The sequence below is a fragment of the Nycticebus coucang genome, chromosome 22, assembly GCF_027406575.1.
Source record: "Nycticebus coucang isolate mNycCou1 chromosome 22, mNycCou1.pri, whole genome shotgun sequence".
In the NCBI taxonomy this organism is placed as follows: Eukaryota; Metazoa; Chordata; class Mammalia; order Primates; family Lorisidae; genus Nycticebus; species Nycticebus coucang.
In genome coordinates, this window is record NC_069801.1 from 56,345,433 (window position 1) to 56,372,370 (window position 26,938).

At 41.6% G+C, this 26,938-nt stretch overlaps 1 protein-coding gene across 11 annotated transcripts in view; it reads left to right on the plus strand.

Annotated features, from left to right (window-relative positions):
* Window positions 1-10,958: 10,958 nt before the first annotated feature.
* The window catches only part of FGGY (FGGY carbohydrate kinase domain containing), a 433,138-nt gene continuing 417,158 nt past the window's right edge, over window positions 10,959-26,938 (plus strand). For 10 of the 11 annotated variants that reach the window (XM_053575374.1, XM_053575375.1, XM_053575372.1 and 7 more), the window contains exon 1: window positions 10,985-11,088. The gene's annotated coding sequence lies outside the window, so the exon portion shown is untranslated. Of the gene's footprint in view, window positions 11,089-26,938 lie in introns of all 11 variants that reach the window. The other variant, XM_053575373.1, reaches the window with a different exon arrangement.

Below are 26,938 nucleotides of genomic sequence, written 5' to 3' on the forward strand. Positions count from 1 at the left end.
TAGTACAATAGTAGCTGGGGGCTTACACATCCCACTGTAAGCATTGAACACATCATTAAGACAAAATATCACAAAGAAATATTGGACTTCAACTTCACTCTAGAGTAAATGGACCTAACAGACATTTATAGAACTACTACAAAATACACATTCTTCTCATCAGCATAAGGAACATTCTCCAGGATAAATCATATGTTAGACCACAAAACAAGTCTCAAAAAATTTATAAAAACCCAAATCATATCAAGTATCTTTTTAGACTACAATGAAATAAAACTAGTAATCACTAACAAGAGGAACTTTGAAACTGTTTACATATATGTGGAAATTAAACAACATGCTTCTGAATAACCAAAGGGTCTATGAGGAAATTAATAATAATATAAAATATTTCTTGAAACAAATGAAAATAGAAACACAACATACCCAAACCTATGGGGGGATGTTTATAGCAATAAATTCCTACATTGAAAAAGTAGAAAGTTTCAATAAACAGTCCAATGACATTCCTCAAGGAACTAGAAAATCAAGAACAAAATACCCCCAAATAGTAGAATGGAATAAAAAAGATCAGAGCAGAACTAAACAAAAGAAACAAAAAAAAAATTGACAAAATATGAAGTTGGTTTTTTGAAAGTATAAACAAAACCAACCATTAATTAGACCAAGAAAAAAGAAGAATCAGATAAATCACAAATTAAAAAGGAGACTGATATTACAACTGATATCACAAATACAGAAATACAAAGGATCATTAGAGACTATTATGAACAACTATACACCCCAAATTGGAAAACTTAGAGAAAATGAATAATTCCTAGATGTTTATAACCCCCAAAGATTTAACCAAGAAAGAAAAGAAAACCTAAATTGACCAATAATCAGTAATGAGATTGAATCAGTAATAAAAAGTCTCCCAACAAAGAAAAGCCCAGGACTGGATGTCTTTGCTGCTGACTTCTGTCAAACTTTCAAAGGGTTAACAATAATTCTTCTCAAACTATTACAAAAAGTTGAAGAGAAGGGAATTCTTTCTAATTCATTCTATAAGACCAACATTGTTCAGACACAAAAACCAGACAAAAACACAACAGTAACAACAAAAACTATAGGACAATACCTCCCTGATAAACACAGATGCAAAAATTCTCTACAAAATTCAGCAAGCTGAATCCAACAGCACAACAAAAAGATTATACACCATGATCAAATGGGTCTTATACAAGTAATGCAAGGATAGTTCAACATATGCAAATCAACACATCAACAGAATGAGAGACAAAAATTATATGATTATCTCAATGAATACAGAAAGAAATTGATAAAATTCAACATGCCTTTATGGGAAAAACTCTTAACGAAATAAGTGAAGAAGGAACATATCTTCACATAATAAAGGCCATATTTGACAAACCTTTATTAGCATCACACCAAACAGGGAAAAGTTGAAAGCTTCTCTTCTAAGAAGTGGAATAAGATACAGATGCCCACTTCCACCACTCTTATTCAATATGGTACTGGAAGAAGTACTAGACAGAGCAATCACACAAGAAAAAGAGATAACGTGCATTCCAAACTGGAAAGGAGGAAGACAATTATCCCTTTTTTGCAGATAACATGATCGTATATGTTAAAAAACCCCAAAGACTCCAAAATACTCTTAGAACAGATAAATGAATTCAGTAAGTTTGCAGGATAGAAAGTCTACAAAAATCAAAAGCATTTCTACACACTAGTAACAAACTAACTGAAAAAGAAATCAAGAAAGAAATTATATTTACAACAGCTACAAAAAAATGCTTATAAATAAATTTAACCAAGAAGATGAAAGATCTCTACAATTAAAAACTATCAAACATGGTGGGAATGCAAACTAATACGCTCCTTTTGGAACTTTTGGAACTAATACGTCTCCTTTTGGAGAACATTTAGAGATCTAAAAATAGACCTGACATTCAATCCTACAATTCCTCTACTAGGTATATACCCAGAAGACCAAAAATCACATTATAACAAAGATATTTTTACCAGAATGTTTATTGCAGCCCAATTCATAATTGCTAAGTCATGGAAGAAGCCCAAGTGTCCATTGATCCATGAATGGGTTAATAAATTGTGGTGTATGTACACCATGGAATATGGAATATTATGCAGCCTTAAAGAAAGATGGAGACTTTATCTCTTTCATGTTTACATGGATGGAGCTGGAACATATTCTTCTTAGTAAAGTATCTCAAGAATGGAAGAAAAAGTATCCAATGTACTCAGCCCTGCTATGCAACTAATTTATAGCTTTCATATGAAAGCTATGACCCAATTATAACCTAAGAATATGGGGAAAAGGGAAAGGAAAGTGGAGGGGAGAGGGGAGGATGGGTGGTCGGAGGATAATTGGTGGTACCACACCTATGGTGCATCTCACAAGGGTACATGTGAAACTTACTAAATGTAGAATATAACTGTCTTAACACAATAACTAAGAAAATGCCAGGAAGGCTATGCTAACCAGTGTGATGAAAATATGTCAAATGGTATATAAAACCAGTACATGGTGCCCCATGATTGCATTAATGTACACAGCTATGATTTAATAATAAATTAAAAAAATTATCAAACACTAATGAAAAAAAAAGAAGAGGACATGAATAAATGTAAATATATCCCATGCTCATGTATTGAAATAATTAATATTTTTGAAATGGCCATACAGCTCAAAGCAATCTACAGATTCTTTGCAATCCCTGTCAAATACAAATGACGTTTGTTCTTCAGATAAAAAGAAAAAAAAACAATTCTAAAGTTTGGGTGGAACAACAAAAACCTTAAACAGTCAAAGCAATACTGAGCAAAAAAAAAAAATGAAGCTGGAGTCATCACATTACCAGACTTCAAAATGTACTACAAAGGTATAGTAACTCAAACTGCATGGTACCAGTATACAGACAGGCCCAGAGGTTGACAGATAAGAATATATAACTCACAAATAAATCCACTTATTTACAACCTATTTATTTTTGACTAAGTCCCAGCACCATGAACATTAACTGGAGAAAGGATGCTACTTCTGTTTATTAATGGTGCTGAGGAAGTTGGATATCCATATTCAGAAGAAGGAAACTAGATCCCTATCTCCCACTATGTACAAAAACCAGTAAGTCAAAATGCATTAAAGACTTAAATGGAGGACTCAGCTAGCAACGTATGGAGGAGGGGGGGTCTGGGTGCTCCAAATTTTTGCTGTATTTTTTATTGTCAGTCTTTTTATTGTCATTTTAGACTTTAGGTAATGATATTGCATCATGGTTTTAATTTGCATTTCCCTGATAACTGAGGATATTGAACACTTTTTCTTGGGTGTATTAGTCATTCATATATATTCTTTTGTGCAGTCCATTCAAACTTTTTCCTCATTTAAAAAATTGGTTATGTGTATTATTTTACAATTGAATTTTATACATTCTTTATATATTCTGATTATCATCCTTTCTTAGATACATATTTTGTGAATATTTTTTGCCACTCTGGCTTTGGCCTACTCATTTTATTATCAGGATCTTTTGATAAAGTTTGTTTTATCAAACTTTTTTATTTTGTAGTTATTGCTTTCTGTGTCTTGTTCTATCTGCTTACATATCTTCTCCATCAGTAGACCCCAGGCTCCTAGACTGAAAGAATGTGGATGTTTTTATCTTGGGTCCCTGGCCCCCACCATGGAGCCTGATCTGTAGATGGCCCATAAGTACAGCAATAAACTTGTTGGGAATAGGGGTAAAGGAAATACATGTTACTTTTTTTTGCCTGGTATTTTTATGGAGAATCCTCTCCTTTTACATTCAGTCCTCCTGGTGAAGGAATGCCTCAGCTCTTTCCAGCCTATCCCTAGGAATGGACCTAAACTTGGATAATCAAAACTTGGATAATCAAAGCCTTGCTCTGCATTCTTGCAAGAAATATTAATGTGAAGATGCCGTGATCCTCTTCCTGTCAAGATTTATAGAAGAGCTAAAGCATTTGCTTGCTATCTTTGCTACCACATGGAATGATCCTATCTGAGTATAAAGTCCACACAGGAAATAAGAGATAGAAAAGGGAGAATTAACCACTCTGGAAGGTACAATTGGAATCCTGGGATCCAACCATTCCTGGAGCTCATCTCCCTTATTAACTGTCCAATTATAGGTGTCAGTAAACTGCCTTTTGGTGTGTTTGTTTGTTCAAGAAAACTTCAGTTATATTTTTATTTTTTGTTACCCCAAGAGTCCTCTCTAGTAGACTTCTTAGTAAGGTACCTCCATATCATTCTAAACTCCAGAAGTCTCTAGGAGGAAAAGGAGATTGTGTGGAAAGTAATACTTGTAAATATCTGAGAGTGTATGAACAGTAACACAGGGCAACCCCCTACATGTTACATAAGAGTGTTAAAGCACAAGGTTTTTTTTTTGTTGTTTTTTTATCATGACGTAAACTAAAAACAAGACTAATTACAAGACTCAGGTCATGGAAAGACCTACTGACTATTCTGTCTGAGTATGTCCCTCTACTCACGATCACTGATTTCTACTTGTCGTCATCAGATTGATTAGTGAATAATAAATGAGTCAGTGAAAGGAGAAAATTCATTCTCTTCTAGTAGTAGAACACCAGTCAGATGAATGATTTTTAGAGTTCGTCATGCAAAATTGATGAAATTAGAGTTGTTCTGGTTAAAGACATATGTGTGTACAGCTGTGAATAAGTGTGTGTCTGTGTCTGTCTGTATCTACGTGGCCTGTGCACCTGTGTGCATGTGTGTCTATGAATGAGGGCACGTGTTTGTTTACGTGTGTGGTATCTGAGTATGAGACTGTGTTTATGTTTATGTACCCGTGTATGAGTGTGTTTATGAACACGTTTACTTGCACAATTTGTGTGTTTGTGTGTCTTTACTTTTTTGTGGCTGTATGGGGGTTCATGTCTACATCTCTGTGTGTTACACAATTTGTGGGTCTGTGTGTATGTTAGTGTGTAGTGTGAGTTTTTGTGTGTCTATATGTATGTGTCTGCATGTGTGTTTGTGCAGTATGTGTGTGTGCCTGAGCCTGTAGGTGTGTTTGCGTCCCTGTATGCAGACGTGTACCTGTGTATAGGTAGGCGGGGGAATGGGAGAGGGTAGATGGGTACTCTCTTATTCTGTATTTTGTGCAAATTAGCAAAAGTTGCCCTCTCTGGTGGGTCAGAGCAGCCTCACAGGCACAGGGCTCGGCCAGCAGAGTGGGGATTGGACTTCAGTTCCCACTCACCCTCGTTTGGAGCACAGGACAACTTGTGAGGGTGAGGGGTGGAGGGCATTTCACGTGACCTGAAAGTCACTCAGCCTCTGCTGGTTTGTGCAGGCACCTTCCCACGGAACCCACTCTGAAACCTACTCAACCTGATATTCTTTAACTGTCCCCAAATGATGACTCCAGAGGAGAACATGGCAGAGTTCCTCTGCCTGAAGTCTGCACACTGCAGAAGCTCCGGGGCCCCCTGCTTTGCCTCAGCCTCTGAAGCCTGGAGCACCCCTGTCTGGCCTGTCCCCTCTCTCCTTTCAAAAGCTCCTGCCAGAGTCCTGCCTTGTCATCATCTCACAGCCGTAGACTCACTTCTGCCACCTGTTGCCTCATGGCAGAAAACAGGCCTTTGGATTTAGGGGGTCACATTGTAGTCATGGCTCATCCTGTAGTTTGCTCTTTTATGAAGAGCTTTTCACATCCAAGGGACTGTATGGTCGTGATATCAGGTGATGGTAAGGGAGAAAGACATGGATGGTGTGGGACCAGTTGAGATGGTGAGTGAGGTCTTGAAACCGGGAGTAGGCGAGCAGTTCAACATGGAAGAGAAAACTGGTGCTGCAGATTGAAACCTGAGGAATAACCAAAACTGGGATTCATGTGAAACCTTCCTATCCGATTTGAGCTGCCAATCTCAGCTTCTCTGCAGAAACTGCCCCTTCAGCACTTCGACTTGTAGCATCTTGTGATAGATGACCTTGGCCAAGTTGCTCAACCTTTATGAGCCTCTGCCTCTTCAGTAGTAACCCCTACGCACTCACGGGGTGGGAGGAGGAATAAGTGAGCTAGTGCATGCGACGGGCCAGAACACAATGCCCATTAGTGCAGTCTCTTTTCTTCCGTTTTTCACTCCCCACAGCTTTTTATTCCACAGGCCTTGGGGAGCTCGCAGCACTTTATCCATGTTTTCAGCACAGCATCCATCTCTGGCTTCGCCCTTAGCAAGCATTCAGCACTCAGTAGGTATTTGCTGAGGGAAGAGATAAAGGAAGTCAGGCAGGCAGATGGAAGGCAAGTGAAAGGTAGCAGGCAAGTAACAAGGAACATTTCCCCGTCTTTGGAAATGAACTAGTGGCATCCTTTAGAGATGAAAGGAGAGCCAAAAAGGATTTTGTATAGAAACTGGTTCAGGGCGAGGAGCTCAGCAGGCCCTTCTAGTCAGTGGTTTTCCCTTCCTGACCATCTGTTGGGTGTCCAGCACACCATTTCTGTTTTTCTTTTGATATGATAGTGGGGATTTTCAGGAGAGAGGGAGGGGGAGAGAGAGAGAGAGAGAGAGAGAGAGAGAGAGAGAGAGAGAGAGAGAGAGAGAGAGAGAGAGAGAGAGAGAGAATGAGAATGAATTCAATGGCATGTGTTCCTGCTAGTAGATCAAATTTAAAGGAGAAGTAAAGGAATCTAAATTGATAAAAAAAAAGGAAGAAAGACAAGAGAAAACACATCTGATGAGTGCTGAGGGACCAACCGAGTAGGCAGGTGTTGGCTTTCATCACCATAGTTATTTGTCATTCACCATAGTTATTTGTTATTCACTGCCCACCTGCTGTCACAGAGCATTGTGAGGGGTGCTAAGGTGGCAAGTAGAAGGCAGAGTTCTCATCCTCCAGAGGTTTCTCCTCTAGAAAATGAAATTGGGTGGATGATGAAAAAGTATTCACCACTTCCTTCTGTTCAGTACCAGGACAAATGCTTAAAGATACTCTGTCAAGAAACAAGTAATATTACTTTACAAGGAGAAACCAAGGTTCAGAGAGGGTAAGAAACTTTCTCCAGATCAAACAGGTAGTAGAACTGAGCAAAGACCCCACGTCTGTCTGGCTCCAGGGAGAGTATCAGGGCAGGCACATAAAAGAGAGAATTAATGTGACAAGGCTTCCTAAGTTTGGTGCTATGGGTAGTGTTTGATGATTCTTGTAGGAATTTAGAAGAAAAGAGATTTACTGATGTCTCAGATAGAAGGGAGAGCTTCACAGAGGAATCAGATCCTCAGCTAGACACTGAAGGCAGAAAGTAAACGCAGTAGGACAAAGAGAGAGGCGTTCCAGGCAGAAGGGGCGTGGTGTGTGCAAAGGTGGAAGGTGGGATAATTCTCACCTCCTGAGTTTTTTGAGTTATGTGGTGTGGAGTACTGGAGAGAGTGCAGCCTACTCCAGACTAACTAGCTCTTCTTCCTTAGGCCAGTCACCTAATTTTCTTAAGCCTCAGTTTCCCTCTTTGTACAGTGGTTGTGATAATAGGCATTTTATAGGGTGGTTGAGATTAGAGACTGTGTATATAAAATACCTGATTCCTCGAAACCACTAATGTGAGTTAGATTATCAGTCTAACTCAGGTTCCCCTCTCAGAGTATCCAATTTTCTTTTCCACTTGCACTTGAATCAACTATATATGTATGTGTTTCTTTAGTTTGTTTCCTGATTGTAAGTTCCATGAGGACAGAGTTAATGTCTGTTCATCTCAACACTCTCTCTTTAGCACCTGGGACAGTAGGCACTAAAGAAATCTGTTCAATGAATGAATACATAAAGGTGTAAGTGGATAAATGAATTCATGAATAAATGAATAGCGGTATCTATTTCTGTGCCATGACTCTAAGAATCTCAGGGAAAAGATCTCTTGTTTCTAATGAGGGGGCAGGTTGCCAAGGCAGGAAAAGGTTTCAGAGAGCACAGTTAGAGATCATGGGTCTTCTATGGGTCACCAGGGAGAGCAACCCAGGTCCCCTTTGCCTCCTAGAGCTGCACAGAACCATCTCTGAGAAGGAAGGAAATTAATGACACAAACTTTCAGCTCAGCTGGCCCCAGGGTTTTACAGCCCGGCTTTTGCTGTCTTGCTTCAGTCATCATGCTGCTTCACTGGTGTGACCTGTGGGGTACTCAGTGGACAGTGACACTGCCTGGTCACCATGCTGCCCAGCAGTGCCCCAGAGGGAACGTTGGGACTTTCCAATACTTAAGTCCCATACCTTAATGCAATGCAATAACCCTTTCTGTAGATCTGGGAAGGAGAAGATGGGATACCTAGATGCACTAATGACTGCTGGGCATGTGATATGTTCCGTGATAGAGATAAGGACAGGGAACGAGGGGGTAGACAGGAAGACACATGTCCCTGCCTGTTGTGAAGCAACATATGTATGGCTAGGTAATATTTATAGCTTTTCAAAATATGATTGCACATGCCCTTTCTTTTTAATCTCACTGATGTTATAGAAATTGGGAAAGTACGCATAATGTTTGTATTATTTGTTCCTATTATATATAGAGAGAAACTGGAGGTGGTTCAGGACATAGATCTGGATCGATGGCAGTCTGAGTCCGTTTTGTGCTGCCGTGTCAGAATACAAGAGACTGGGTAATTTATAAAGACAGGAAATTTATTTCTTACAGTTCTGAAGGCTGTGAAGTCCAAGAACAAGGGGCTGGCATCTGGAGAAGGTCTTCTTGTTGCAGTGTATTGTGGTGGAAGAGGAGAGGGAGAGAGGAAGAGAAAAGGAGGGAGGTAGAGAGGGGGAGAAAAAAAGAGAGCGAGGGATGGAGACAAGGGGAGACAAAGGGAGAGAGAAAGAGAAGAGGATCAAACCTGTTCGTTTATGATTAACCAGCTCTAGTAATCCATTCATAAGGGCAGAGCCCTCCAGGCCTGATCCAAACACTGTTACATTGGGGATTCAAACCATATGGCAGATATGAGCACATGGCCCAGCTCTCACAACTATCAGTTTAGGGGTCTTTCTTGTGAACTGTACTGCCACTGGCCTTTACATTGGGCACCAGTGTGAGTGTGCCTGCAATGTCACAATGTCACAGAAGGTGGGGGACCCACTGTAATACATTTCCAGTGTACTTTGGTGATGGAACATGAGAATATGGAGGTCTGGAAATGGGAAGTTAGGTCCTGGTCTGGAGCTGCATGGTGTTAGGGATCCAAGCCCTTTCATGTTGTTGTTTTGCCATGCGTGGCTCTCATCCCGAGGTCTTCTCATGGTCTGGCCAAGATGCTACTGTTGCTATGGACAGTATAATGACACAAGGAATCAAACTGAGACTCAAGTACTCAGAAGCCTAGAAACAGAGCTACCCTTAGAAGCCAGGCAGCAAACACGTGAATTCAAGACTAGCCAAGATCAGCACTGCTACCATAGTTCATGAGACAACCAGCATATTTATTTCATTTATTCCATTCTTGGGGTACAGTGAAGAAGATTTGGAAGCAATGTCTTATGTATATTTCACATCTCACACTTTGCAGAAAGAAACTTCCCTATCCTGGGCCTCAGATTCTTTTTCTAGGAAAACAAAACGTTTGGACTCACCAACTGCTAAGCTATCTTCCAAATTTCCAGTTCTCTCCTCCTGGAATCTTTTTAAAACAGAAATAGCTCATGTTGGAGCTCCGATTAGAGGTTAGAATTCTCCTTCTGGTTGCCCACTAGCAGGGTGTCTCAGAAAAACTTAAAAACATTCTCTTTTCTTTTTGGAGACAGGCTCGTTCTGTCACCGGGACTAGAGCGACATGGTCTCAACCTCGCTCATAGTAACCTCAAACTCTGGTCTCCAGCAATACACCCCCTTCCTCCGCTAAAAACAGTTTTTTTTTTTTAATTAATTTATTTTTTATTTATTTTTATTAAACCATAGCTGTGTACATTAGTATGATCGTGGGGCACCATACACTTGGTTCATAGATCGTTTGACACATAAAAACAGTTTTGACTCCCCGCATCTGTAAATGAGGCAGACACAATATGTAGCTTACGGAAAGGGTAGGGCGTGGATTAAATGAAGTCAGTGTCTAGTACTAGTACCCACAAGTGTGTAAATTCCTCAACCGCAGGGACCCATCTCTTTTGCAGATTTTCAGAATGTCCTGAGTACTTCAGAGGCCTGGCCACAGGCCATAAGCAAATTCCTGAAAAGAATCAGAAACAAGATCTGGCTAAGCATTCAAGAATCGTAAGCATTTAATAATAATGATCATTTTTCACACCAGCCTACAACACCCCTAGTGTTCAGTAAACGGTTTGATACACACATTCATCAGGGACTGTGGGGAGCTTGCCAGGATGAATCCTGTGAAAACAGTTCTCACAGGGGTAACTCTCAGCCACAGCAGACACAGGCCGGGTGGTTGTCTTTATAAACGAAGCGAGGGTGGGCGGAGCCCGAGCCTGGTTCCGGGTCGCCGCCACCCGCCCTGCGGGCACCAGGTGGAACACCGACGCAGTGGGCGTGCCCACCACGGGGATAAGGGGGTGGGGTGGGGGGAGGCGCTGGCCAATCCGGGGCTCGGTTTGAAGGGCCAAACAGCGTGCGGCTTACAAAGGCGGTGGGGGGCGGGGCCTCGCGTGGGGCGGGGCTACAGTGCTCTCATTGACCGCCCCGCCCTGGCGTGGAGAGGGTGAGCGCGCCTATGGGCAATGGCGGTGGGGGCGGGGCTTCGTGTGGGGCGGGGCTGCCCCGCCCTGCCCTGGCGCGGAGGTGGTGAGCGCGCCTCTGTGCAGCGTTCCTGTAGCTAAAATGTAATTTCAGATTGGACAAGTACTGTAAGGGACCCTCCTCTCCGTCCCACGTGAGCGCCACCGGCTTTTGCAGGCAAGCAGGCTCTCAGCGCGCAGGTCCTGGAAGAAGGTTCTCCAACCCCAGAGCGCACCCGGCTAGCGCTTCCCGCCCCTTGCTCCTCCCCCAACTCCTCCAGCTGCTTAAGTCTCTCTCACCCGCTGGGTCCTTGGCTCCCGAGAAGTTTTTGAATCCCCTGTGTCCTCTCCTGGGTGAGGTGCGTGACCACTCAAGGGAAGGGTTGGCCTTTCCCGTGTCTTCAAGGCGGCCCATGAGATGTTTGGAACCCAGGGTGCTTCGTCTGCGGTCACTGTCCAATTAACTATATTCAGTCCCTCTTCCCCTCCCCCTTTCCTTCCTCCTCCTTTAAGGACGTTTGTCCAGGCAGTTTTGGAGCCCTTGAATTCAAGTCTGGCTACCTAAGGCATATAGGCCAGTGTTGCTTGTATCCTTAACCTCTTCCAGCAGCTCGTGATAATGTTGGAGGTGCAGTTTAGTTTAGATGGGAAATTTTTGCTGAGTAGGAAAGGCTTAGGGATTATCTTTCAGTTTTTATTAATTTCCGTTTTATTTAAGGATCGGCAAGATGCAAAATGCATGAATTTCCTTAATCATTGGCCATTTTCCACTAAAGCACTTATTACGTCTTAACACAGACGTCAAGAGTGGCAATCCTTAGGTTAATTTTTAAAGTATGAGGTGAGGAGTGGCGAAGTGATTATGCTTTTTAGTAGCAAATCAGTTAAGTAAGAAAGAAAGTCTTATTCTGCGACAGTTATTTAAATGGTAGAGTTTTGCATTCTTTTATTTTTTGCTTGTTTTCTCTCCTTCCCCTGATTATTTTCCTGTTTAAATTGCTGGCTGGGTCTTCCAGCCAGATGACTGCCCTTTGGTCTTCTGGGAGTCTCCTATTAATGTGGCTCCTGGAGATGCCAGCTGAGAAGGAACTCCTAGTGGGAGGCCTGGAGGATTACTGTTAAGGATGATTGGGGTAACAGAACCCTGGGTGGATGTTGAGACTGGGGGGAAGTTGGGAGCCTCCCTGGCTGTATGTGAAAGTCAAAACAGGGTATTGGGGGAAGGCAATAATGCAGAGGGTGGAGAGGTGGGTCTTTTTGGATGAAATTAAGAAATTTACTGGGAGGAGACTGGGCCTTCTAGGCTGTGTTAATTTTTGCTGTGGTTTTTGTCTTTTCCCGGAATTGAGTTTCCTTTCCTAACCTTCCACTTAGTTCCAGTCACAGTCACTTACCAGATGATTTTTAAAACAATTAGAGGTAGTGAATCTTGCCCTTAAATTTCCAGCCAGAGAGGGACCTCCCAAGGGAATTTGAAATGATGATTTTACCAGAATGTGTTACAGAGATCATTTAACCTCTCACCTGCCCACGTGTTTGTAAAGGAAAAACAGCCCAACCCAGGAGATGTGAGAAGAGATCATACAAATCAGTTTTTTATTCATTCATTTGTTCACTCGGACTCTGGGTCCAGCACTGTGGTAGGCTCTGGGAAGTAAAGGTGAATAAGCCTTGATCTCACCCTTCAGGGTTTCGTCCAGTCTGCTTCAATCCAGTTTGATGAGTGAGAGTATATGACAGTGTGATTTAGTGCTATGGCAGAGAATGCGGAAGAGAAGATTGTCAGGGTTTGAGAGAAGATCTCATGCCCAATATGGGGGTTGGAGAAGATTTTCTACAGGAGATGGATCTGCAGCTGTGTTCCAGATCATGAGTATGAGTGGGCTGGAGAAATGGAAGAAGGTTGTGTGAATTGGGAACAACAGGTACAGAAGCATGGAACCTGGTTGGTTAATGTCGCTGGACAAGGAAGGAGGGAAATCACCACATACCAGGCTGGGAAGGGTGAAAGGATCTGGTGAATCTTTTTTTGCAGTTTTTGGCTGCTCTGGGTTTGAACCCGCCACCTCTGGCCTATGGGGCCGGCACCCTACTCTGTTGAGCCACAGACACGGCCCTGGTGAATCATCTTGAAGGAGTGTGGAATGTATCTCCAGGGCAGTCAATAACACTGTTGTATTTATGTTTTAGAAAATTAATTCTGGCTGCAGGGTAGAGAATGAATTAGAGTAGTCAAGTCTAGAGAGCTGCTATTGTGGTGATGTAGGTGAGAAGGGTAGTGTAATAGTTATTGGAATGGAGAGAGATTAGGGTAATAGAATGGTTAGGAATTAATAGGAATGTAGGGTAATAGAATGGTTAGGAATTAATAGGAATGTAGGGGATGAAGGCTGTAACAGTTAAGGTGTCCCTGGGACTTGAAGCCATTCTCAAGTGAGATATTTTGTAGCTTTATTGAATAGTTAACATACAATACACTGTACATATTTAAAGGGTCTAATTTGAGAAGTCTGGACATAGGTCTGTAACTGAGAAAACCATCATCACAGTCAAGATAAGGAACATCTAATCACCCCAGAGATTTCTTGTGTCCCTGTGTAATTTTTCTGTATTATCTTGTTCAGTAAAGTGTACATTAAATTTTTTGCCCATTAAAAAATGACCTGTTTCCCTTTTATTGGGTTTTGAGAAGTCTTTGTATAGTCTCATAAGTTCTTTTATCACATATGCGATTTGCAGACATCTTTCCCATTTGGATGTTTGTCTTTTTATTTTCAATGGTATCTTTTGAAAGCAGACTTCTTAATTTTGATGAAGTCTAATTTATCAAATTGTGATGTTGGTGGAATCCATTTTATCAATTTGTTTTTTTTATGGATCACACTTTTTGTGTTGTTTCTGAGAAATCTGCCTCATCCACAGTCTCAAGTATTTTATCTGTTTTAAAAAAGAAGTTTTATTGTTTTGTGTTTTTGATGAAATCAATGGCCCATTTTAAAGCTAATTTTTTGTATGGCATGAAATATGGAACAAAGTTTTTGTGTGTGGATAGCCAGTTTTTCCAGCACCATTTGCTGAAAATCCCATCTTTTCTTTCTTTCTTTCTTTTTTTTTTCTTTTAAGACAGAATCTCCAACTGTCGCCCTGGGTAGAGTGCCATGGTGTCATCATAGCTCACAACAACCTCCAACTCTTGGGCTCAAGTGATCCTCCTGCCTCAGTTTTTCTATTTTTAGTAGAGACAGGGGTCTCGCTTTTGCTCAGGCTGATCTTGAACTCATGAGCTCAAGCAGTTCACCCGCCTCGGCTTCCCAGAGTTCAGGGATTACAGGCATGAGCCACCGCGCCTGGCCGATAATCCCATCTTTTCTCTTTTGAATTGCCTTTACATCTTTGTTCAAAAGTCAGTTTACTATGTACCTGTTTTAATACCAATACTACATAGTCTTGATGAATATAGCTTCATGATAGATATTAAAATTAGCTACTTAAGTCCTTCCACCTTATTCTTTTTAAAATTTATCATGGTCTAGGCCCTTTCTATTTCCATATGAATTTTATAATGAATTTATCCACTTAAAAATGAAAGCCTATTTAGATTGTAACTGGAATTATATTGAATCTGTACATTAATTTGGGGAAGAATCAACATCTTCAATCTTATCTGTTCATATAAGTCTTCCTTAATTTCTCTAGACAAGGTTTCATAACTCTTAGTACATAGGTCTTGAATACCTTTCTCAGATTATCTGTAGGCATTTTCTATTTTTTGACGCTATCGTAAGTAAGAGCATCTTTTAAAAGTTTAATTTCTAGTTGTTTGTTGCTGCCTATATGTTGATCATGGATCCTGTAATATTGCTTAACTCCTTATTATTTCTGATAGCTTTTTTTTTTGTAGATCAGCAGATTTTCTATCTAGGTGATCAGCATGTCATCTGTAAATAAGATAGTTAAATTTCTTTTTTTTTTTTTTTTGCTTGTACGGAAGGTCTTTATTGGCGAGAAAGGGATGCTGCAGAGCAGCACCAAGGAGGAGAGAAAAGAAGAGAGAGAAGAAAAAAGAGAGGGAGAGGAGCAGAGAGGGAAAGAGCAAGATAGTTAAATTTCTTTTCCAATGAAGGTGCCTTTTATTTTTCTTGCTGTATTGCACTGGCTAGAACTGTCTCCTTACATAGAAATGAGGAGAGCTGACATCTTGCTTCGTTCCTCATCTGAGAGAGAGGGATTCATTTCTTCATCCGTTAAATATGATACAGGATATTAATTATATATATATTTTTTTCATAGAAGCCCTTTATCAGCTTTAGGAAGTTTTATCATATTCCTACTTTGCTGAGGGTTCTTTAAAAAATCAATAATGGATGTTGTATTTTGTGATCATCACATTTTTTTTTTTTTTTTTTTTTTTGTAGAGACGGAGTCTCACTGTACCGCCCTCGGGTAGAGTGCCGTGGCGTCACACGGCTCACAGCAACCTCTAACTTGGGCTTATGCGATCCTCTTGCCTCAGCCTCCCGAGCAGCTGGGACTACAGGCGCCCGCCACAACGTGCGGCTATTTTTTTGTTGCAGTTTGGCCGGGGCTGGGTTTGAACCCGCCACCCTCGGCATATGGGGCTGGTGCCCTACTCACTGAGCCACAGGCGCCGCCCGATCATCACATTTTTTAAAAAGATTCTTAACCTGGGGAATTATGTTTGTTAATTTTCTTCTAATGTTGCATTCCTGAGGTAGAGTCTACTAGTCAGGACATATTATCCTTCTTGTATATGGTTGGATACTATTTGCTACAATTTTAAGAATTTTTATATATCTTTATCATGGGTATTGATCTGTAGTTTTTTGTATTGTCTGGGTTTGGGGATCTGAGTAAATCTGGGCTCATAAATATTGGGACGTATTTCTTCCTTTTGTATTTTTCTGGAACAGCTTGTGTAGAATTGGTATTATTTCTTAAATGTTTAGTAGGATTCACTTGTGAAGTCTCCCAGACCTGGAATTGTTGTTGTTGTTTTTTGGGGGGTGGGGTTAAAGTACAAAATTATAAAATAGATTAAGACCGTTCAGAATATGTTTATGCCTCCCCAGCTTTACGGAGGTGTGATTGACAAGTAAAAATTTCACATAGTCAAGGTGTACAACATGATTTGATGTACGTATACATTGTGAATTGATCACCACAATAAAACTAAGTAACATGGCCATCGCCTGAGGTAGGTTACCTTTGTTTTTGTTGTGAGAATACTTAAGGTCTGCTCTCTTTGAAAAATTTTAAGTGTACCATCAATTACTATTAACTGTGATCCCGTATCATCCATTAGATCTCTAGGAAGTCTTCTTAGAAGAAGACTTATAAGTATGTGCTCTTTGACCAATATCTTGCCATTTCCCCCAGTCCCTGGTAATTGCCCTTGTACTTTCTGCTTTTATGAATCGGACTTTTTCAGGTTCTGTACATAAATGAGATGGTGCAGCATTCGTCTTTCTGTGTTTGGCTTATTTCACTTAGCGTGTGTTCGCTTAGAGTTGTCCATGTTGTGGCAAATGGCAGGACCATTTCCTTTTTTTAAGGCTGAATCATATTTCTTTGTATTTTTGTACACCACGTTTTCTTTATCTGCTCATCCATCTGGGGACATTAAGGTTGTTTTCATGTCTTGGCTATGGTGACTAAGGCTGCAGTGAACGTGGAGGTCACATAGATCTTGAGATAGTGATTTCATTTCGTTTGGATCCATACCCATAAGTAAGTTTGCTGTATCATACGGCAATTCTGTTTTTAATGTTTTAGGGAACCTCCATACTGTTTTCCCTAATGGCTCTGCCAGTTTACCCTCCCAGCGACAGCATACAGTGTTCTCTTTTCTCCACATCTTCCCCAATACTTAACATTCTTTGACTTTTTCATTAACAGTCATCCGAATAGATGTAAGGTGGTTTGTCATTGCGGTTTTGATTTGCGCTTCCCCGGTGATTAGCGATGGTGAAAACCTTTTTATACACCTATTAGATATTTGTATGTCCTCTTGTGAAAATGTCTATTGAGGTCTTTTCCTTATTTTTTAGATTGGGTTATTTATTTATTTTGCTATTGAGTCCGTGTAAGTTTTTTATGTACTTTGGACTTTAAGTCCTTATTTGGCATATGATTTGGAAATATTTTCTAAGTTTCATTTTGAAGGTTGCATTTTCATTTTGTGGATTATTTTCTTTGCTGTGTGGAAACTTTAATTTGATATAGTCATATTTATTTTCGCTTTTGTCACCTGTGTTTTTGATGTCAACGTCCAAAAAAAATCATTGCCAAGACTAATGTTAAAAAGCTTTTCATCTATATTTTCTTCTAGGAGTTTTAAGGTTTCAGGTCTTACTTTGCGCCTTTAATTCATTTTTGAGTTTGTTTTTATGTATAGATCTAGTTTCATCCTAAGGATCCAGTTTCGTTCTTTTACATGTGGTTGTCCAGTTTTAACAGCACCATTTGTTGAAGAGACTGTCTTTTCCCAATTGTGAATTTTTGGTGACTTTTTCAAAGATCAGTTGACTGTATATGTGTGGTTTATTTCTGGGCTTCCTATTAGTTCTGTTAATATATGTGTCTGTTTTTATGCCAGTACTATATTATTTTGATTATAATGGCTTTGTAATGTAATTTGAGATCAGGAATTCTGATGTCTTCAGTTTTGTTTTACTTTCTCAAAATTGCTTTAGCTGTGTAGGGTCTTTTGTGGTTATATAGGAATTTTAGGGTTATTTTTTCTATTTCTGTGAATAATTCCAATGATGCATACATACATATATTTATATTTTGTTTGTTTGTTTAGACAGAGTCTCACTTTGTCAGCCTTGGCATCACAGCTCACAGCAACCTCCACCTCTTTGGCTCAAGCAATTCTCTTGCCTCAGCCTCCCAAGTAGCTGGGATTATAGGCACTTGCCACAACACCCGGCAATTTTTTTTAGAGAGGAGGTCTTGCTCTGGCTCAGGTGGTTGAACCTTTCAGCTCAGGAAATCCTCCCGCATAGGCCTTCCAGAGTGCTAGGATTACAGGCATGAGCCACCACACCTGGCCTAATGCCAATGATATTTTTATAGGGATTACATTGAAACTGCTGGTCACTTTGGGTAGTATGGATATTTTAATATCATTTCTACCAATCTATGAATGTGAGATATCTTTCTGTTTATATGTGTCTTCTTCAAATTTCTTTCATCAGTGTTTTATATTTTTTGGTATGCAGCTCTTTCACCTCCTTGGTAAATTTATTCCTGAATATTTTATTCTCAATCCTAGCTATTGTAACTAGGATTGTTATTTATTTTTTTGGGTAGTTCATCATTAGCAAATATAAACACAGTTGATTTTTGTGTGTCGATTTTGTATCCTATACTTTTACTGAATTTGTTTATTAGTTCTAACAGTGAGGGTCCTTGGGGATTTTCCATATGTATTTTAATCCTTCCTTTTAAATTTGGATGTCTTTTATCTCTTTTTCTTGTGTAATTGCTCTGGCTAGGCCTTCCAGTATTGGGTCAAATAGGTGTTGGTGAGAGGGGTATCCTTATCGTGTTCCTCATCTTCAAGGAAAAGCTTTCAGCTTTTTACTATTGAGTGTGGTGTTAGCTGTGGATTTGTCACATATGGTCTTTATAATGTTGAGGTATATTCCTTCCATATTTAATTTGTTGAGGGTTTTTAATTAAGAAAAGGTATTGAATTTTGGGAGATGCTTTTGTTGTCATCTGTTGAGATGATTATATGATTTATATCCTTTATTCTGTTAATGTAGTATATCACATTCATTGATTTGCATATATTGAACCATCCTTGCATGACAGGGATAGTTACCCACTTGATTGTGGTGCATCATCTTTTTTATGTGCTGTTGAATTTGGCTTGTTAGTATTTTATTGGAGATTTTGGCATCTGTGTTCATCGTGGATGTTGCCTGTAATTTCCTTTTCTTGTGATGTTCATCTGGCTTTGGTATCAGGATAATCATGGCCATGTTAATACATTTAGGATGATTTTCTCCTTTTCAATTTTTTGTGAGAGTTTGAGAGGGATTTTTATTAATTTTTATTTAAATGACATAATTTGTACTCTACCTAATGCCCTACGAGTTAGGAGTTTTTCTGCTCTGGTGTGAATAGGACTGTTCTGTGGAACCCACTGATGGTTCATGCTAATCCTTTTGGGGGCTTTTGCTACAGATAGTTTCCTCCCATACCCTCAGAGTTTGGTACTCTCTTGAATACTTGAGGAATACCCTTTGCAATTATCAGATGTTCTCTCTCTGTGCAGCTCCCTTGTCTCTAGTACTCTGCCCAAAATTTGAGCCTTTTTATTCTTCATAAGCTCTGAGCTTTATTTCCTTAACTAGGGGAGACTGCTGGGGCTGGCCATCATTCTTCCTTCCTATGTCCCAGTCTGAAATTGTTTCCTCGGCATTAGACTTCAGCAGTTGCTGGACTTCTCACTTTTTTCCATCTCTCTGCAATTACTCTGTTGCCTGATGTCCAATGTCCTGAGAACCTTTATTTCCTATATTTTCTTTGGTTTTTCTTTTGTTTGTTTGCTTGTTTATAAGCTGAGTGGGTAAATATGGTTCTTGTTACTACCACTTGGCTGGAAGTGGATGCCTTCAACTAGCATTTTTGAAAAAAAATAAAAAATGGGACTATTTGGGTGTGTGAAGAAGGGATTTTGAGGGGCACTGAAGCCCCAGTAACAAAGGGGAACGTTAACACTTCAGGCCTGTAAGGGTGTGATGAACGAAGTATGTCAGAAAGAAATGTAAGACAACCTCAAATTAGGATAATTTTTAATCAAGGAACTATTCAGAAAGAGCAGGGAAGCCTGAATGCCTGGGTTTATTAACAGTAACATTGTGATATCCCAAGGTTTAAGGGGAAAGAGGGAGGAATGGTTATCAGAACCTAAAAGGTGAAATCATGTGGAGAAGGCTGCCTCAAGAGGACCTGTTGTCTTAGGCCAAGAGGTGCAGCTAGTTCAAGGCAACCCCATAGGCAGAGAGCCCAGCGTTATACTTTCTTCCTTCCTTTTGAGGCTTCTGCAAGGACCATCATTGCCCAAGCTCATAGGTAGCTATTGATAAAACATAGATAACTCTTAAGTTCTAGAAGACAGAGGGTTAAGAGAGTCTTGAAGATCCAGACTGTAGTCTCAAAGCAGACAAAGAAGGCAGGAAGGGCATGGTATGTTGTAGAGATGTGGGGGCAAAATGACAGTAACCTGAGCAGGGAATTGTGGAAACATCTAGATTCCTGGTGACAGCTTCAGGGGGGATGGTCATGCCACTTGCTGAGATAGGGAAGAAAGAACAAATGATGTGTTTGAGGAGAAGTAACTTTGACGTATGCGGGAAAATGATAATTTCCTTCCCAGACTAGGCATAATTTTCCCTAGAGGCTCCTATGATCTCCTCTTAATCACCTTAAATTGTTTAGAAAGTTCTTATTAACATGGATGACTCAGTGAAGCAGAGTTTGTGTGGCAGGTGCATGTATGTGTGGGATGAGTTTAGGGAGAGTGGAGAGTAGGTCCATCTAGTAAAAGTCATTCAGGATCTAATATATTGCCAGTCCCTTGGATATCTATATTTGGTGCTGAGCTACCCTGAAATCTGTTGCAGACCAGGCTGAGAGCTGAGTAGCTTGAATTCTGCTAAACTGGTCATAGGAGAGAGATGAAGGAAGGACTCAGTAACTGACTGGATATTGGAGTATGAAAGTCAAGAAAAAGAAGACAAAGTCTACAAAATCAAGAATAATTTCACCAGATCAAACTCAATCTAGTTTACTAAATTCTGGAATTGTAGAATTGTCTGTTAACTTTGATGTTAGAATAAGAGTACAGTTAGGATTTTTAAAAAATTAACATGTGACATAGTGGAAAGAGCATAGGACTGAAGTCCTTCTGTGTTACTCACTGGCTCTGAGGCCTTGGGCAGGTGACCTCACTGCTCAGAACCTTAGTTTCTCATATTTTAAGTTGTGGGAAGGATTAGCAAGACCATCTACCAAGTCAATGGTACCATGTCTGATCCAGAATAAATGTTTGTCAGAAATTTATTGATGTAAGATGAGCGTTGGCTCAGAACAGAAATCTGAGAAACATTTGGATTTACGTGAAGGTACAGACTGATAAAACACAGATAACACTAATTTCTAGTGAACTCTTAAGGGAAGAGAAGGACACGTGACAAGGATTACCTGCAACCCTCCTTCAAAGGTGGTTCATAGAGAAACCCAGTACCCTGTCTTTCTCCCCTCAAGAACAGCTTATTCTTCATGGCAGTGCCTGAGAGTTCGTTCCCCTCAAGACCAACTTGTTCTTGATGCTAGTGTCAGAAAGTAGATGTTGGGCTGGATGGAGCATCAGCATGTCCCAGCACTGGGTGCATCCAGAGGGCCTGTGCTGACAACAGCCTGCTAGCCCAGGCGACCTCATCTCCACACAGTGTCACATAGAAACTGGGGTGACTGAAGGCCATTCTAGTTACATGTGCTAAGTGCCCCTCATCCCTTCTTCCTCTCTCTTTATTTTAGAAAAGCTGTGTCATGGAGGAGCAGTGCAGAAACTGAGATTATAGAGCACAGAGGACACGAGACTCAAAAGGAATTTATGAGAGCCATTTCAAAACATTAGGAGGGACAGTCCACATAAGAGGGTAAAAAGGCTGTTGGGATGATCCTGTGGGAGAAAATGTTAGAGGACAGGAGCCATACAAAGTGCACGTCAGCTCAACACAAGGAAGATCTTCCTATCCCAGTAGCAGCTGCTCATTGCAGAACTTGAGGCAGCACAGAGTGGGGAGGAAAACACCCTCCAAGCCCCGCTGCAGTCCTTGGCCTGGGTGTCACTATTACCCCACACATACATGCAAAAACAAGGACTTCAGTGTACTTTCTGGAAATCTTGTATGTTAGGTCTTTACACAGCACAGTGGTTCTCATACCTTACCATCTACCAAGATCATTTGCAGGACTTTTTAAAGCTCGGGCTACTGAGCTCCACCGCAGAAACCCTGAGTCCATGGAGATGGACCAGAGCTTGAGAATCTGCATTTCTAACCAGTTTCTTGCTGTTACTGATGCTGTTGCTCTTCTGGAGACCACACTTTGAGAACCACTGAAGCTCTCTTCTTAAAAAAAAAAAAAATAATAAATAATAATACAAATGGGGTAATACTATTCACATACCATCTAAGAACATACTTTTTTAGTTAATAATATATAATTAGCATCTTTCTTGAGCACCTCCTCATTCTTTTTTAAAGCAGCCATTGATTTATCAATGTTAGCAAGTCTTCTGTTAATAAGTGTTTAATTTGTTTCTAGGGTTTTTGTGGGCAGGCTCTTCTATTTACCAAAAAAAAAAAAAAAGTCATAAGGCACATTTTGTATTTCTTTTGTGGTGAGCCAAAGCATAAATTCTTAGAAGATAGATTCTTAGAAGTTAAACTGTTGGGTAAAAGGCTAGATTTTGAAAATTGACAAATAGCATCAGATGATTTTATAAAAGATTGAAACCGTTACTCCCCCATGAAAAGTAGATGAAACTGCTTATTTCTCTGTAATCTTGCCCAAAGTAGGTATGACCAAAATTCTAAAAAATACTTATTTTTTAGATGCAAAATTGCCTCATTATTTTGATCGACATTTCCACATTATTTGTGAGGCAAACAAAGCATATGTATTGCTTGCATGGTATTTATTTTTCTGTGAACTCCAAGTTTGTATCTTACATTATATGCTGAGGGAATGGTGTGAGCTGAGACACCAGCCCTTCTGTGGGAGGGTGCTAGTGGTTTTGTAGGGTTGGAGTGTCACGGGTTGAGGTTGGGAAGGGAGGCAGGTGTCAGGGTTAGAGATATAGCAGCAGCCAGAGCCCAGAGGTCCTTGTTGGTCATATCAAGATTTGAGGCCTTATATTTTTGGGCAGAAGCAGCATTTGTGGTTTGTAAGCTTATATTTTAGCCCATGGTGATTTCGACAGTGTCACATTTGTGGAATAGTCAAGTCTGCTATTCAGTCTTGAGATAACTTATTTGTTAGGTCTTCCCTTGGGTCTTAAAGCCACCAGGCCATGCTTCTTACACAAGGAAATATAAGGACAGGCTACGACCTTGGCCAGCCTCTGGCTTGACCTTGTCTGTGAGGAAGGAGTTTTGCACGATCCTGTGGAGAGTGGGTTTGGTTGCTCTATAACATACCACCCAGAGCTCTTCCTGAAATTGCCCACATCTGACAGCAGTCATTAAGGTTGGGGGGGGGGGAGGAGTTCTTCTCTTGTAATTTGAGTGACTTTCTGGGAAAAAATGTGGATTTTGGCCAATATGCTAATGATAATGGCATTGCTTTGAAGGTCTGGTTAGTTCTGTACAGAACCATTTCATAGTTAATTATGTCAGCAAATCAACAGCAACATCTTGGAGGTGAAAGAGATGAGGGGAAGGAACTACGTATATGTTTAACTTATTCAGGACTCACAGAGAGGTCAGGGAGTCACAATCCAGGAAGGAGTCCATGTAAGCACAGATCACCTAGTTGCATGTAATTTTCCCTGTTACAGGCTTAGCTTTGTAGTGGGGCCCTTGAGGGGAGAGATCATTGGATGCAAACTTCTGCTTTTAGTGAACTCAGGATGTCGGCTGGGTTTATAAGTGCTTGACTATGGCTCTACTGGGCTACCCGCTGTCTGTCTGCCTCCTCCTCCCGGACGTGTCCCTGTCCATGAGGGGAGACTGCCTCCAGGGAGAGGCTTGCGGCTTCAGCCACACCCCACATGCAAGGCTTGCTTGCAGTGCTTCTAGAACTCTCCAGAGCAGGAAAGTCCTTATGGGCTTCTTATTTTAGATGGTATTTGATACATTAATAATGCTCTGGAATAATGCTCCACAACCTGCCTGACTACAACACACCCCTTTGAGCTTATTTGTAGGTTTGGAGAAACGGAGGACAGAGCATTCTTGGTTAATGTCTGGTGTTTCCTCAGTAGGGTTTATGATGGCACGGGTGGTCTTCATCAATCTGACCATGCGTGGAGAGGGCATTTTTAAGCATTGAGGCGGATGCCCAAGACACCTTGTGTGCCCAGGACAAAGGTTGGTTAGTGCAGGTCACCAGTCATTTAAGGGGCTGTGGCGACAGTCGGGCTCTCTCTGAGACAAACCTAAATTGTAATGCAGCCTCTTCCCTCTGCGGGCTCTGCGGCCATCTGCAGCGGGTAGGCCCTGGCATTTCAGTTTCCTTGCGTGACTGGGAGAAACAGTGAATACCTGGTGGTCATTGAACCTGTGCAACCCATTCTCTGCACAGGGAATGGCTTGGCAGGGCATCAGAAGGCGATATTAACAAGCAGAGGGTTGCTTTGTTAGAACAGGGGTTGGACAGAAGAGCTAAGACAGTGAGCAGGAGGGGAATGTGGAGGTGTAAAACTTAGTTACTTTAAGAGATGCTTGTGGGTGGATTTGGGGGACGTCTTTTAGCGAGTCAAAGTTTTCACCATGCTTTCTTTAGGAGCTCCACAGTGCATGTTGCCTCTGCCGTGGTTGGATTTTGTATTTTCTGTGCGGCTGCCATTGTGCTGTTGTCTGTGTGGCTCTCAGAAGGCAGTGGTGTTTGACCACTCGTCCAGGCTGACCCAGTCTGGATCGGTGTGGCTACCTCATTGTGAGGCAGGCCTGGGGAAGTGTGGGTTTGACTTTCCTGCCTTTTAGAATCTAACTTCCAATTTAAAAGGACGGCCAACTTTTCTACTGTCTTACTGATTTAAATACGACGGCCCCTGTGCAGTTACCTCTTACTTGTCTTTAAGCAGAGAACCTGAGAAATCCTGAGTCTGTGATGCAGTGAATCAGAACTGTTGGACAGTAATGAAAGCAGCAAACTGGTATCTCCATTAACCAACTAGCTTTGTTCTGTGCAGAAAGGTGGAGCTGGGCTGGGCTGCCTGGTCCCTCAGGTATGGACAGCTGGGATCCTGGACACATGAAGCCACTTTCCTGCCATGTGCAGTTTTACCAGCTGCATTGGATTTTGCTTCAAGTACCTACATGCAGACTAATTTGAGGCATCACCATTTGATTTTCAAAATTCATCTTTATGTTAATCTTAGGCAGCTATAACAAAATAGCATAAACTTGGTTGGCTTATTTGTAGCCAAAGTGTCTTTCTCACGACACTGGAGGCTGGGCAGTCTGAGATCAAGGCGCCAGCAGATTGGTGTCAGGTAAAGGGCTTCCTCTGGGCTGCAGTTACTGACTTCCTGATGTGTCCTAACGTGGTGGAAGGGACAAGGGCCCCTTTTATAAGGGCACTAATCCCATTTAGGAAGGCTCCTCCCCCATGACCTAACTTTCTCTCAGAAACCCTACCTCTTACTACCATCACCTAAGGACTTAGGTTTCAACACATGAATGGGGGGTGGTTGGAGGCACCCAAACATTCAGACTATAAACAACAGTCGGCTCTTTAAAATCAGAGATCGGGCTCGGTGCCTGTAGTTTAGGGGCCAGGACACCAGCCACATATATCAGAGCTGGCAGGTTCAAATCCAGCCTGGGCCTGCTAAACAACAATGACAGCTACAACCAAAAATAAAATAAGATAAAATCAGAGATCATATATTTTTTAGACTCTTACTCCTCGTGTCCTGGCGTACGGAAAGCACTTATTATTTGTTTGTTTACTGGAAAGTAAACTGTTAGATGTGGCGAGGACTCCTAGGTCTAAATAATGCATATTAAAAGATACGGGCATCGGCAGGTGATTTGATATTGAAATGGAAGTTGTCCTGAGGACCACACTCTGAGTAGCATTTTACACTCAAATTTCCATGTGGTGCTTGATGGTACTACTGATTGCTTCTGTGTGCAAAGGAATTGCCTTTTTGAAAGCCTGCTTTGCCCATTGTTTTCTTTAATCTTCACAATAACCCCCTGAAGTAGTTCTGTAGAATTCACAAATTTCCCTTTCTACAAGGGAGAGAGTCATCCGTGAAGGGACTTGCCCTAAGTAAGTCAGTGGTAGATACATGGGGCGAGTCCCACATTTCCCGATTGCTAATTCAAAACAGTGACCCTCACGCCCCACTCCCTACCCTGTGGGCACTGAGGATTGTGTTTCAGTGCAATCAGGATTCTTTTTGTTCCCTCATTCCTCAGTACCAGGCTTATTTTTGTGTGTGCGCCCTGGGGAAGCAGAGCTAGATGGGCCCAGCCCTGTCCTCAGCTGCCTTGCCATGCAGGGGACTCCTGCTCTCTGTCAGAGCTTCTTCTGAGAACACCTGGGCTCGGTGACAGCGCGTGCCATGGTGTCTTCGCATGGCCTGGGGTGCCTGGGGTTTCTTCATAGCCTGTTAGCTATGTGTCTTGCTCCCCTTTGTGAACTCCTGGGTGCTGGGGCCTTTGCGCTATCTCCTGAGTGATGGCGAGCGCTCCAGTAGTTGACCCTCACAGCAGAGCAAAGGTTTGTTCATTTGTGTTTTGGTTTTGTTTGGTATTTGGGTTTACATCTGGATCTCAGGACTGACCTTCATTTTCTGTTCCTTCTCTCTGTGAGGGGCTTTTCCTGGGCAGGGTGTTGCTTGTTGACCGTGGTGTGTGTCTACATCGTGCTTTCTTTCTTTCCGCTCCCCTCCTCCCATCCGTCCAGGGGTGTCTTAGTTTCTTCTGAATCCCCTCACCCTCCTCTTCCTGCTCCTTCAGAGTCTTCCTTCCTTTCCCTCTCTCTTCCCCTTCTCCCCCCTTGCCCTGTCCCCTCTGTCTATGTTTTCCTTTCCCTTCCCTCCTTTTCCTCCTCCTCCTCAGATGCTTTTGACCTTGTTCTTGGTCTGTAGCAGGCCAGGTCTTTTGTTAGGCATTCGTGTTAGACGTCAGATTGTCCTGGCCCTGTAGCAGCCTGCCCAGGTGGGGTGTGGCTCGGCCTCTCAGTGGCTTTCAGGGAGCAGTGTCCCCTGCGTAATCCCCTCCTTCTCTCTGACGCCACAGAGTGTGCTGGTCACCCCAGACTGGACTGGAAATACACTTACACTCCGGTGTACGGTCTACGCCAGGCCACAGGCATGTCTGGATGAAAGACATCTCATGCAGTTGCTACAAACTCCAAAAGTTGGGGAGCCTGGGACGTGTCTGGGCTTCTTTTGAGTCAGTATTAGCAGCATGAAAACTTAGAAGTGTC